General features: G+C 27.8%; 2 long non-coding RNA genes across 2 annotated transcripts; one reads left to right on the top strand and one right to left on the bottom strand.

Moving 5' to 3' along the window:
- Positions 1-7913: 7913 nt before the first annotated feature.
- LOC128295585 (uncharacterized) lies at positions 7914-9094 on the bottom strand. Its single transcript, XR_008286114.1, has 2 exons — positions 8600-9094; positions 7914-8309 (listed from the first exon to the last, which is right to left on the bottom strand). It is a non-coding gene; the product is annotated as an uncharacterized LOC128295585 (long non-coding RNA).
- A 3020-nt stretch (positions 9095-12114) lies between these two features.
- LOC128295563 (uncharacterized) lies at positions 12115-13153 on the top strand. The gene is made up of 2 exons (XR_008286083.1): positions 12115-12290; positions 12624-13153. It is a non-coding gene; the product is annotated as an uncharacterized LOC128295563 (long non-coding RNA).
- The last annotated feature ends 2103 nt before the right edge of the window (positions 13154-15256 follow it).

Here is a 15256-nt window from a genome sequence, read left to right as displayed (position 1 = left end):
TTTGGGGTACTACAATAAATCGAAACCCAGCACGATTGGGCACGATTTCTCGAATTTCCAAACACGAAATATTGCCTTTTTTCGAAAACTTTTGAATAATAATATCAACTGCAAGATGTGTATTTTTTACTTTGAAACCATGATATGCGAATGCAATTGCCACGTAAACAAGATCGAATTCACTAATAACACAATTTGTGATGGTCACCTAATATACATTATTTACAAACTAACATGATAATCAAAGACAAATGAATTAGAAGACATATATAACAAATTAAAAACAAAGCAAATCGGAATAGAGTGTAAAAATAATTTGAAAATGATAATAAATGAGTTCAAAATAATAATGTGAGAAAAGAATTTGAAAATCAATAATATACAAAATGATTTTTTTTTAAAAATAATATATGACAAAATCTAGAATAAGTAATGTATATACATATATAAAAAGCAAAATAAATCATATGAAGAAAAGTTCAAAATAAACAATAAATACATTTAAAATAAATAATTTGCATAAGAGTTGAAAATAGATATTATGTAAAAATCAAATAAATAAATAAAATAGAAATTTGTAAAAAAATGAAAATAAAATGAATAAATAAATACAAAAAGGAAAAAATTATAATATAATAATAACAATAATAAAAGTTTTAAAATCATATAAGAGGACATAAATAGGTGAATAACAACACGATATAAATAAATAAATAAAATGTTAATAACAAGAGTAAAAAACATATATAAGAAAAATAATAATGAAAATAATATTAGTATATAAATAGAAATAGAAATATAATAAAAGTAGAAATATAAATTGATAAATAAAAACTAGATAAATAATAATATTAGAATAAAAAATAAATATAAATAGCAACATAATAATAATAGCAATAATATATTAAATTAGTTAGTTTGATAATAAAATAGTGGAAATAAAAAAGGGATTAAATTGAACCTTAAAGCAAAATTTTGGGGCAAATCAAATATAAATAAAAGGAAATGGACCAATTTGAACGTGCGAATAACAAGGAGGGACCAAAAGGGAAATAATTCCCACCCTCCAAAACGCACAGTTTCAAGGAAGACCAAAATGCAGTGAAAACATATTTTAGGGACAAAATTAAGAATAATGAAAACTTAATCGCAAAACAATAAAAAACGGAAGGGCTAAAAGTAATTAAACGAATTTAGAAAAGCAAAGAAATTAAAATGAAATGGACAAAATTCCCACGTAGTTGAAAGAGAAAAGAAAATAAGTCAATTCTAATGGAAATAGGAAAAGAGAGAATAATCCAATTCCAAATTGAAGTAGGAATATCAAAAGTAATCGATCCCCTTTCAAAGAACAAAATACCCCTATTTATATACATGGGGTTTATTAGAAATAGCCTAACTAATTTAATAATAAAATAAAATAAAAATAATATCTAAATAAATAAAACAAAATAAAAATTATATCTTCCTATTTTTAGCCTTTTACCAAGTCAATAAATTTTGGTAACTCATTGGCTTTCTCCATCTTTTTGATTTGGCCACAATTTAATGATTGTCTTTCGATTTGGCCCTTTTTGACTGTTTTCGACCGATTGCCCCCTTGAGCTTCGGTTATTATTTTTTGGGGCCCAGGTCAAAATTAGCCTATTACAATAAGGAATCATAAAGCAAAAGAAAAGGGACCTATTACATCAATGGATTATAAATCCAATATTACTTCTAAGTAATACCAATCAAACCGATTGGATCATGTAATATTGATCTTGACAAGAAATTATCTACATAATATGATAAAATATGTATCACAAACACAAGTGCTATAGCTTAGTTGGTAGAGCACCTCGTTTACACGTGCGCCAATGTTTTTTAGGGAAGTCTATCATGCGATCAAAAGAATTAATGTTTTTAAGAAATCGATGTCTTACTCCATTACTTTGAAGGAACAAAACAAGAGAATAATAGCCTGACAAATGGTTCGGTCCGATTCAGGTGCCGTTTAAGCAAGATCTGAATCGAACCCATCATTGATTTGAAATATTGATAGGGTGAATACCTGGTCTATTCAATGCTAGACATAAAGAGTATAAAGACCTCAAAAATGCTATTTTCGTCCTATGAATCTTAAGGTGTATAAAGTTTCATGTTTAATTTTTTAATCAGGATAGTAGATGCTCCATTTAACTTAGGTTGATCTAGGCCAGAAGCAGACCTACGTCAAGATAACCCTTCCCCTCTTTGAAACACTTTGGAAGTGCTCCTGTATCAATAATGAATCAGAGGACACAAAACCATCTTTGTCATAATTACACATTTAAAAATAATTAAATTTTAAATTACAATTATTAGTTAAAAAGTTGTGCTAATTTTAAAATAGAGCTCTAAGCATAAAAAATAGGGAAAAAATTGTAATAATTATAATTATAATTTACAATTGTTAGATAATTTTTTGACATAAACAAAAGTTGTGTTAATTTTCTTGATGTCAAATAGAGTTATTACTTGAATAAAATTCTAAACATATTAATTATCACTTAATTACTAATAGAATTAATTATGTTAATTAGTCATTATCTTAAATCATATTACCTGCTTTAATTACATAAAATAAAATAATATTATATTTTAAATATGTTAAAAATATTTTAATTATTATATTCAATTAAAAATATTATATTGCACTAATTATTATAATTAAAAATATAATATTTAAAAATTAATGTAAATCACACACAACACAACGCATTAGAAAGCAGTAAAATTAATAACTAAATAAGTTCCAATATTTATGCTGCCATCAGATTACTTGACTGTTGACAATAAATCCAATTTTTTAGAACCTTCATTGTTGCGTCTTATTTCTTAACAAATTTTGTAGTCAAAAAAATTTAGGTGAAGTTGTTTTGTTTGTTTTTCTTTTTCACGTGTTAATTAGACTAATCAAATTCAAACTATTTATTAATGTGTTGTGTTGAATTCAAATTGATATTTGAAGGTAGAATTTAGCAATGCTAGAAGTAATTCTATACCAATGTCAACTACTTTTGGCATCAATATTCAAAGGTGCAGAAAAATAAATAATATAATAGATGTTTACGCAGTATGGTCTCTTTACATTTACGGAACCCTATTTAGAGAGAATATTTGTTATCTTAGTACATCGTACAATAATTGATTTCAACATCTAATACTCACCATTTTTAACTTTTCACTTTTGTACTTAAGATTTAAATATCTTTCCTCTAAATTTTTCTTCTTGAAAATTTAGAACTTTAACCAAGTCGCACACTTGATTATTACAATATAATGTATTTACAAAAACATTCCTTACTAAACAAAGTAAAGTGCTTTCAATCAGTACAATGCTTACACAAGTTCTAATAATATATAAGTGAACGAGACTTGTTAGCATATTTATTCTGTTGTAATTAATTATCCCTAAAAATAAATAAGATAAACAACACATATAATATCTTCGGAATTTCACAAAATAAGTCTTCAATCAATTTAATATCTTTCCTTCAATGATCTTGAGTCGATCCAATCCATAAGATAAGGGGTGATATTGCTTCGATCTAATCCAAACAAATCTTCAAGATCTCTTGCTAAAAGTAGTTTGGATATCAAGAATGAGTTGACAAGTATTTCAACCAACTAAAGAAATATATTTGTTGCCAAAATTTGCTGATCTAAACATGATAATTTTACCATGTAGCCAATACTACTACCAATTGACACTGATCCAAACACTCTTTAAAAAAAAATTTCTTGTGTTCCAAAACTTAGATACCTTCTAACTTGTATATAAGTTTAAAAATAAAAATTCAAAATTTTATAAGCAAATGTGATTAAATACAACATTTAAATAATTTATTTATGAGAATAATTTATTTTAAAATTATCTTAAAATATATAATTTTAAATATTAATAAAATAATGTCACATCATTAACTTTTAAAGTGTATAAATATTATTATATATCCATTTATATATAATATCTTTTTGACTTAATTTAAAATTAGTTGAATTTAGAAAAGCCACCAATGATGTCATTCTTGAACTAGAAGTAACAAAACAACTTGAAGAACAAGGAATGAGTACTAATAAAGATTCGGTTTGACTTTCTTTTAGTCTTATAATAATAATTAAGGTTAAAATGTGCTTATAGTTTCTATATTTTTCGAAATTTAATCTTTATATTTGTATTTAGTCTCTTTATTTTTATATTTCAAAATTTAGGTCTAATTGTTAACACATTAAATTTTTTTGTTAAATTAGTTATTGTGACATTTTGAAATTTAAAAAAAATCACTCACTTGGTAGTCATAATTAATTTCAAATCTATTTTACTCACAATTTAATCTATTTTTTAATTTTAATATTGTACCTATTCTACGTATTATTAGTAATTAATTTCAAATATTGCATTTCATTATTTATTATATGTTATTTTAAAATTAATATTTGTATTCTAAGTACATAAATTTACACAGTGATAAAATTTCTAAAATATATTAAAGTTTTTTTTTGCTTTAGATATTGTAATCAGTAGCTAAGGGTTTGACAGGGTCCCGCCCTCTAAATGGAAAAATTTTCATTTAGGCCCTTTAAAATTTAAAATTTTATATTAGTAAAGGTAAAATTACACTTTAGCCCCTTAAAATGATAAAAATCGATTTAATCATTTAAAATTATAAAGATATAAGCTATTAAAATTATAAAATTACATTTTACTATCATAAAAATTCTAATTTAATTTCAGCCCTAGAAAATTTTCTAGCTTTACCCCGATTATAATACTAGAAACTAGTAGTTCATATGATTATGTAACTTTATTGAAATTATACATTAAATATAAACCTATAATAAAATTATAAAAATTATGTAGAAATTTTTATCATTTTAACTTTTTTCAACAAAACGTGATAATTCTTGAAAAATAAAATAAAGTGAGGCCCCATTATTTGATTTTCTAGATAGAGAAAACATTGTAAGAAGGGTAATCTTTGGCCATTTCACCATTTGCGAATTCAATAACATTATAATTGACTTATTCAAAACAAATTTAGATTTGAGTTCTTTGGTTACAAGGCTTCTCTTTTGATAGTAACATTTGGATCCTTCTATCGATTTTATGTTTTTCTTAAAAAAAAAAATTTAAGATAATTTTGTCTTAACTTTACAATTAATTTGTAAAAGTATCATAGAGGCCATTGTACTAAAAGTTGGATTACATTTTGTGTCCTCCACTAAAAAAGATAGATAAATTAGTCAATATATATTAGATCAAAGAACAACTAATCTTTTTATTAAAAATTCCATCCTTTCCGCTGTTAAAATTTGGTCCCTATATGTCAACATGAAGTATACATGGCAAGCCACGTGTTACTATTTGGTTGTTCAGTCAACCACACTATTACAAATGGATGGAACTTCCAATAGAAAGAATCAATTTACTCTTTGGTCTAATGTACATGGACTAATTTACCTATTTTTTAGTAAAGGGCACAAAATACAATCTAACTCCTATATAAAGACCTCTATGATATTTTTACCACAACTAATTGCTCAGAAGAATTTCGTGGACCCAAAATCAAAATCTTGACCAAAAAATTTAGTTTTGATTTTGCCTTTCAAAAAATAGTTTTGATTTTATAGTTTAATGTGATTTTATTGTAATTCATAATATTTAATGTTATAAACGAAAATCGTACATTGCTAATAGAAATATTTACAATAAAGAAAGAGATTATGTATAAGGTTAAAAACTGTATTAGTCCCTATAGTTTGATAAAATTTGTGATTTAGTCTTTATACTTAAAAATTGGAATTCAAGTCTTAATTAATCTCATTCAAGCCTTGAATTTTAATTAAATATGACGTGATTTACATAAATAGAACATGAAATATGATGATTGGATTTACGCATACATAAAATGTAATATTATAATGTAAACATTAAAAAATATGTTAAGTTGTCTATTCTTAAAATTTTAATAAAAATAAAAATATTAAATTAAAACATAATAGAATATAAAAATAGTAAAACGGATCTAAATGAATTAGACTAGCTATTTACAAATATGAACGAATTCGAACAAAATCTTAATTACATATTTTGAGTCAGAGTGAAATATTTAGGTTTAATCCGAACTAAACCCTTAATAATAAATTTCTAGGCAACTAAATCTTTCTCAAAGACAACAATTTGCACAATCTTTAATGGAAAGTCTTTAAATGCCATATATAGCGAATGAGTTGATGAAGCCAAGGTTTGAAGGTGATGAGCTGGTGATGCCTTTTGAATTTAAACATATGATGTAGCATTTTTTAGATGTTTGTCTAAGGATTTTTACTCATACATTTGTTCAAGCATTGAGTTATTTATCAAAATCTAAAATTAAGATGGTAAAATAACATAAATTTATCTATTTATCTTACGTGGTACCGTTAGATTGACTAATAGTGTCACATCAGTACAAGCTAATAATATTAATACGAAGATACTAACGAAATACAAATAGATAAATTTTGAACAAATTATATATCATCCCAAAAAAATCCCAAAAAAATCAAGCAATTCAATTAATCTAAGAACATGACCCTTCAATTTATGGCAATTGGTTTCAAATTTTAAAGCACTGTTGTAATCTGTGTTTAAGACTCAAAGATACTCAAATGGAAAACTGAAGTTCCATCTTTTTTTTAGTAAAGGTTAAATTTCTTTACAGGTCCCTATATTATAGGCTTAGAAACAAATTAGTACTTTTACTAAAAAAGTTAGCAACTTAATTTATCTATATATAATTTTTATACAAACAGATAAAATTACAAACATTGGTAATTTTCTTTTGGTGTATAAATAAAACTAATCAACTGTACTAAATAATTACAATCGGAAACTCAACTATTTTATTGATCCCAAAATTATAACAAAAAAAAAATCTCCTCAGGGATTTTAGCAAGCACTTGTACATCTATGCTTCCAAACCTTGGTAATTTTAAATGTAAAATGCATTGACTTATCATATTGAAAAGTGAAGTGGAAAAGATTGAACAAATTAATTTTTTTGTAATTTTTAAAATATTTAAAAATTTTAATGTCATTTTAAAACACGAAAATTAAGGGATTTTTAACATTTAAAGGTATGATGTTTATTGGCCAAAAAAAGTATGATGTTTAAAATTTTACACTTCAAAATTAAATGTACAACAATTAAACTAGTGAGTTGTGTCTTCAACCAATAATACAAGACTTGCAAAATAATACATCAAAATGGTAGAACAGGTTAAAATAGTACAAGGATAACTTCCAAATCATATAAATAGTAATGATCCACTTCAATCTTTCTAGGACAAATGGTGGATTGCCAAAGTGGGTCAATGTCATTCATTGCATGTGAAAAGTCTTAACATATAAAAGGTAAAATGATGTGATTGTACTAATAATTATTGAATTGAGGAGTAAATAGTCGGACGGCTTTAAATAAAATTTCGAATTTGAGTATTGAAAAGGAAGAACATAGTGTAAAAAAGTTTTACCTTTTTTAAATGTTTGATTGGATTTAAATTTGATTTTAATATAATTCAGTTCAGATATTAGATACTGTAAAATCACATATTAAAAAAATTATTGAATAAAAAGATAAAAATTTAATATTTTTAAATAATATTTCAAGTTTGAATCGAAAAAAAATAATATTAAGATTTATTTAAGGGTCTAATGTAATTTTGACTTTTTAACTTTCATAGTAGAAAAAATGAAAATTATTTGATTGTCCGTGCATGTGATGATATTGTGGACCTGTGATGGAGGCCCCCCTTAGGTCCTAGTTTTTAAGGGGGTAGAAGAATCCTGTTTATTGCATTTTGTACTAATGAGGATGGGGAATGGAAAAGTTTCAAATGGTACGAAGTTTCATTATGGACCCAATTTGTCTTTACTTAACCAGCATTGACATTTGGGAATCTTATTGGGGTATCTAAGCTGTAAATGCCCAAATTTGACCCGGCCTTAATAACAATAGTCCAATTACAAACCGAGCCTAAATCAATAAAAAAACCAAAATCTAAAAATAATTAAAAGTTCGTTTACAAACAAAACAGGCCCGCTACCCGGTTACAAACCCAAAATACTGATGGCCCGATAGGCCCAAACGGTTTTAGTAGAGACAGAAACCTTAGCCAGCCCTAGCGTCGTGCCTCCCTTCTACCAGCCACGTGCTTCCTAAGCGCAAACACCGCTCGAGGGTTGGCTCCCCCTGTCTCGTTGCATCAAAACGGAAGCCCCCCTTTCGTTGACTTTCCCCGACCTGCAAAGAAACCAAAAAGGGAACAATGGAGACAATCACACGCAAAGGGCAATAGAGGCAAACAATGAACATTATTTTCGGCTATATAGCCACAAGAACAAAATGTAATGAGGACTCTTTTTTTTTTTTTTACAGAATATCAATCAAAAATTCAAAGCAAAGAGGTGATTCTTTTTTTAATTCAATTTAATATTTCGCAACTCTTTCTAGTAAGTTTTCTCTGGTTTTGCTATTATAGAAATCATTTATAAAAGGAAATAGGAGGAAAGGGATGAAAGAAAGTCACTTACCCGAGCCTTGAATCGTTGGTATCATCGGAGTTCTTCTCCGTTAAAATCGAATCCAACAAAAAGGGGTGACTTTCTTTTTGACTCTTCATGGTGGAAAGCATTAAATCCTCGGATATGGATCTAAACGGGGTAAAGAACGAGAAGACCACCCCCATCGACCACCGTATGCGGTGGCTACATGGCGGCTAGGGTTTGGTTTCTTTAAGGTTCGCATAAATGGGGGAAAAGAGGAGTGTTTCTGTTTTTTTTTTTTAAGAAAAAGGAAGAAGGATAAAATTTTTTTAAAGCTGGTTTAAATAGCAAAGCAAAAACAGCGTCGTTTTGCAACAAGGAAACCGGCGCTAAAACGGTGCCGTATCAGGCCATCCGTGCGTGACCCGACCCACTCCAGGGGGTCCCCGCGTTTCAGATCATTGGGTTATTTTCCACTTTGATCCCTCTGCTCCTTTGCGATTGTCAATTTGATCTTTTCCTTCCTTTTTCGTTTTTTAATTTTGCCCCAGGTTTTTTTTTTGTGTCTGATTCATTTTAGTCCTGCAGAAAATAGTGCGCAGAGAATTTAGGGAATAATTTCCCGATCAGTCCTCATTTTATCGCACATATTTAATTTTAGTCCCTATTTCATTTATTTATTTATTTATTTAATTTATTATGAGTTATACTCTAATTTTGTTTAACCTTCAATTTAATCCTTTTATGGTCTCATTTATTATTATTTAAGATATTAAATTTCATTTTAATTTCAGTCTACCTTTTAGTTTCGTTTAAGTTCGATTTAGCCTATTTGTTCTAATTTATTTATTTATTTATCTATTTATTTACTTGTTTACATGTTCATTATTTCTTTAATCTTTATTTTTATTTTATTTTCCTTTTTACTGTTCATTCTTTTGTTATATACATCAGTTCATTTTAAGTGATTTTATATTTCATTTGTTAAATTCTTATATATATCATTAAACCATCTTGTTGATCGCTTTTAGATTGTTTTATTGTTATTCATTTTAAGTGTTTCCACATATCATGTATTTTAAACTATTGCCAACTTTAAATTTTATATATATTATTTATTTTAAGTTATTATGTACATTACTTATTTTGGTCTTCATATATATATATATATATATATATATATATATATCTTTTGTTTTAAACTATTTTATATGTATTATCTATTTTAAAGTTTTATATGCTATTTAGTTATGCTATTTCATATGCTAATCCTAAAATCCATTTTTGTTATTATTGGCTTTAAACCTTCCATATATTATTTATCTCAAAATATTTTTATGTATTCTTTATTTTAGATTATTTCAGTATATTATCTCTTCAAAATTCTCATATATAGTATTTAACCTAAATTATTTTGTATGTAATTCATTTTAAAATTTTTATATACTATTTATTTTAGGTTCTTATACATTATCCATTTGAAAACCCTTTTATATTCTTTCTTTGTAATTTTTCCATTTGTTGTTATTCATTTCAAATTATTCAGTATATATTATTTTGTTTCATTCTTTTGCAATTATTAATGTCGATCTCTTAAAATGGTGTGCTTTGTGAATATTTAATTCATGTATTATTATTGTAATTTGTTTGTTAAGATTATTATGGCTATTATAGTATATGTCGAAACCATTTTTAAATCGTGTTTTGGAAAATAGGAATCGACTTTAAGAAAAACGAAAACGGGAGTCGCCACCAACCTTTTTAGGTGTGATTGGATCACCTTTTAAAACATTTTGTTTAAAAATCACTAGTTTTGGTCTACGAAATCAGAAAACGGGTTCGGGAGCCAGTTACGTACGAGGAAGGGTTAGCACCCTCGTAACGCCCAAAAATTGGTATCTAATTGATTATCAAAATGTCTTTAATGTCGGAAATTTAAAAAATTTAAGATGCAATCCTTTTTTTTAAATATTTTTTACTTTGAAAATTAAGGTTCACTTGTATCAAATGAATTAAAATATTACATCCAATAAGTTAGGACACAATATTTTAAAGACATTTGACACTAAGTTAGTCCTTTTGGAAATCCCTATCTCGAAACAACGAAACGTCATATCCAGTAAGTTAGGACACAACGCTTTGAAATTCCAAGATAGTTGTTTGCATTTTGAAAACCTTAAAAACTTAGAAGGGTGCTTGATTATTTGAACTCAACGAGGAAAGTTGCAACCCAGTAACTTAGGGCACTACTTTTCTCGAAACTTCCAAACACCAAGTATTGCCTTTATTTTTTGAAAACTTTAGAGTCTTGTTTTTAAAATCGATGCATGAAGGAGCATATACGAGATAACATGTTATAATAATAGGTAAATAAAAGCACAATAGCATAAATATCATACATTAACTAACATATATATATAAGAAATAAAACATGGCAAATTTTAAATAAGTAAAATATAAAAAACAATATATATATTTAAGAAGAATAGGTAAAACACATAAACATGTAATTCAACATATATTTAAACATATTAATAAAAATGATGCATGATATACAATTTAACATAAACATTCTTAAAATAATATCAACATACATGTCAATTCTAAAATATGACCTTTAATAATAATCACAAAACAGTATTTAATATATAAATGATATGTTCAATATATGTGAAAGAATTAATGTATATTAAAATGTAATATAAGGTAAGTAATTATTGATAAAATATACCTAAAATATAAATTTAAAAAAATGCTTAAAATAAGTTATGTATAATAATATAATATGAATAAAATAAGGAAATATAAAATAATAATAATAATATAATAGGTATTTTGCATATAAAAGTATGGTAGCATAATTAGTAAAAAATATATATATACATAATAAAATATATATAAAAGAATATATAAGAAAAATAAATATTATAAGGAATGTTATATAATAAGATATAGTATGTAATAAAATATAAATAATTATAATGAAATATAATATGGTATATATATAATAATAGTAATAATGTAACAAATAAATAATAAAATAAAAAAATACAACATATAATGAAATTTATGAATGTATATATAATGTTAAAATAATACAAATAAAACAATATAACTAACGTTTTTTTTTAAAAAAAAAGGACTAAAATTGGATTCAATTAAGAAATTTGGGGGTTAATTCGTGAAATAATAAAAATTTTGGGCCTGATTGAAATGTGCATTAAAAAAGAAGGACTCACTGGGCTATTTGCCCTAATCCCAAAACGACACCGTTTCCCCTAATACGGTTTTAAAATCATTATGAGGACTAAATTGAAACAAAATTAAAACATTAGAGCTAAATTAAAAATAAATAAAATGAAATTATAAATATTAAAAAGGTGGGAGGACCAATTGAGTGATTAACCCACTTTACGAAAACACGCGGATCCTCTCTGGGTAATCGGGTCAACACGCGAATTCTGAGTCTTGAAACGACGTCGTTTCATGCTTATTGAATTAGACCAAAACGGCACCGTTTTATCTAGGCTATATAAGCCAAATTTAAAGCTTTAAAATCATTTTGTACTCTATCTAAAAAAAAAGAGGAAAAATCCTCTGAACGAGGGCCTGGGGTGAGTTCTCGGAGTGCCATCGTGCCTCCGTCCAATGGGCTCCACGCGCTCACGCGCCACTGTCAATGCCGTCACATACGGCGGCCGGAAGCCAAAAAACCTCATCGTTTACCCCGCATTAAAAGGTATTCCATTTTTTTTTATCTATTTTTAATATTTTTATATGTATAAAATGCAAATATTTGGAAAAAGAAAAATAAAAAACAAATCACCTTTGCTTTCTTTGTGAAATCTTTCTGATGTCTTATTGCAAAAAAAATATTTGGTGTACAATCATCCTTTTCTCTGTGTGTGTGTATCTCTTTATAGATCAAAGAAAAAGGCTTTATAACCTCAGTCTATTACATATTTTGGAAAGAAATCCTTGATTTCTTTCCATATTTGTTTAATCTGTATATTGTGTTCTTTTTTTCCATATTTGTTCTTTGTCTGTCGCGATTTCTTTCCTTTGTTTGCAGGTGAGCGCGAGGATCTCGGTGGCGAGACAAGATTGAGGCGTGGCGTGCTGATGATGGCGACGATCTCGGCGTTGTTTGCGCGCCGATGGTGGCGCGACATCCAGTAGCTGAGGTCAAGGAGAAAGTCGTGGCACTGGTAGAGCCTTGACATGAGGCCAACAGACGCTCCCCGAAAGTTCTAGAGTTTTGTGAAACGAAAGGGCGCTTATTGGACATGACGTTTGAGGCGTCTGAAGCTTCCAAAATCCTTTGCGGCTTGAGGAGAAAGAGAGCTAGGGTTTCTAACCCTATCTGAAAGTCATTTGGGCCCCTATTGTTTGGGCCTTCGAGTTTATTGGTATTAGGTGGGTCTGTTTGGGTCTGCTGTAATGGGTCTGGTTTAGGTTTGGGCTACGGGTGCATTTGGGTACACGGTTAGTGGGATTTGGTTTTGAAGGTTTTAAATATTGGGCCTACGGGTTAATTTTTTTGGGCTCTGTATATGGACTTTTAAATGGACATTTTAAATAAATAAATATTTATTTATTTAATTCTTTTATTATGTTTTCAACCCGGTCAAATTTGGGCTACTACAGTATATTAGTATTATTATATCATTTATTTATCACATATTCTTGACTTGTATAGTTGTTTGATATCATCGCATCATTATTCCCCATGAACTATGTTTAATTATAATTGGTTATCTTTGTATTATGCTTCAAAATAACTCATGTCGTTTTAAACTTACGTTTGATAAAATTTTTAAGAAACGAAAAAATTTTCAAAGTAAGGCAATGTTCTGTATTTGGAAATTTGAGAGACCGTGCCCTAACGTACTGGGTTTCGATTTTTCTCGTTTGATCCACATGACCGAATAACCTTTTAAAATTACAACACATGAGTTTTGTAAATCAAAAGACCAACTTATTCTCGAAGGTCTGAAATGTTGTGTCCTAATGTACTGGATGCGGCATTTTATTACTTCGGGACAAGAAGATCTTTAGAATCCATTTCGATTTACTCAAGCAAATTCTTCGTATAGATTAACATAAAAAAGGATCGTATTCTAAATTTTTTTCAAGTTTTAAAATTTCGACATTAAGACATTAATTAATCAATTAGGTACCAATTTTGGGCGTTACGAGGGTGCTAATCCTTCCTCATACGTAACCGATTCCCGAACCCGTTTTCTCAAATTGCGTAGACTAAAATCATTATTTTAGTAAATCAAAATGTTTTATTAAAATGGCCAAATTTCTAGGTGATCCGATTACACCTAAACAAAAAAGGGATTGGTGGCGACTCCCAATTTTCATTTTTTTTTCAAAATATAAAGTCAACCCGTTTTAAAAAAATGGTTTCGTCAAAGTGCATTGAATTTTAGCCTAACATTGGTTATATATTGCATATGTTAAGGCCTCGAATGCCAAGTGTAGTGGGCTACATATATTCATAACAAATGGGTTATTGTAGCTTTTTTATTACAAAAATTTTAGTTTAGAAAAACATATACCAGCACTATTGGCATTCGCATGCTCTCAAAAATTGGTTTGTTTTTAGGGTAAATTATATTATTAGTTATCCAATAATTTTTTAATTCAGTTAATTATAAAAAGTTATAAAATAGCTATTTGATTATTCAAATTTTTTATCACCATCTAGCTAACAATAATTACTTTTAAAATTGGCATAACTGTAAAAAAAAAAAGACTAAATTATATTATGTGTAAATATTGAGGGTTAATTTTTTTAGAATTAAGACTAAATTGACATAATTTATAAATGTTGAGGGTTAAAGTTGCTATTATATCATTTTTAAAAGCTGCCACTGTTAGCCAATTAGTGACAATAATTGAGTGACTATTTTTTAATTTTTCATAATTGGGTGACAGAAAAAATAAACTAATGGATATTTTATTAAATTAATTTATTCAAAAATACAAGTATATATATAGATGAAAATATTACACTAAGAGCAATATATCCCAGCATTCCAAACAGTGGTTACGAAGGTAATAATCTTCCTTTATTTGGAAGAGTATTCATGCTGCTATATAGTTGCTTGTCAAGAGAATTAGATGGCGTGTGGAAACGAGTAATAAGGTGGTAGGGTTCAAAGACCATGGATTTGTGATGAAGATAATTTTTATTTTGATTCGATACCACTTCAAGGCTTAAAGGATATGATGGTGAATGAACTAGTGTGCGGTAATGATAGCTCATGGGACATGAATCTCGTGGAGGGGCTTTTATCTCCATATATGCATAGCGGGTATTATGTATTCTAATTAGTCTTCATTAGCATCCCAACTGTCAACTATGGAATTTCATTAAGGTTGGTAGTAGGTACATGGTGAGCTCTGGTTATAAACTCGCGGTGAACTCGTTTACTACCTTCGAAAGAACAGAAATTTGTGTGGCATTGCTTACGTGGTTTTGTCCCTTGTAATGCGAATTTGTTACATAGGGGAGTTAATTTGTTGACTATGTTTGTTGTGGCCAATACGAGGATTTTGTGCATGTACTTTTGGGGTGTTAGTTTGCACGTGATGTTTGTCAGCTGGCAGTTGTTAATATCTCATATACTCAGTTACCATGTTTCAGCCACCCAAATGTTTTATTTTGCGGATTGTCATCTATAGGAGTGGATG

This window comes from Gossypium arboreum, chromosome 7 (genome assembly GCF_025698485.1).
Source record: "Gossypium arboreum isolate Shixiya-1 chromosome 7, ASM2569848v2, whole genome shotgun sequence".
Classification (NCBI taxonomy): domain Eukaryota; kingdom Viridiplantae; phylum Streptophyta; class Magnoliopsida; order Malvales; family Malvaceae; genus Gossypium; species Gossypium arboreum.
This window is presented reverse-complemented; position numbering and strand designations above follow the sequence as displayed.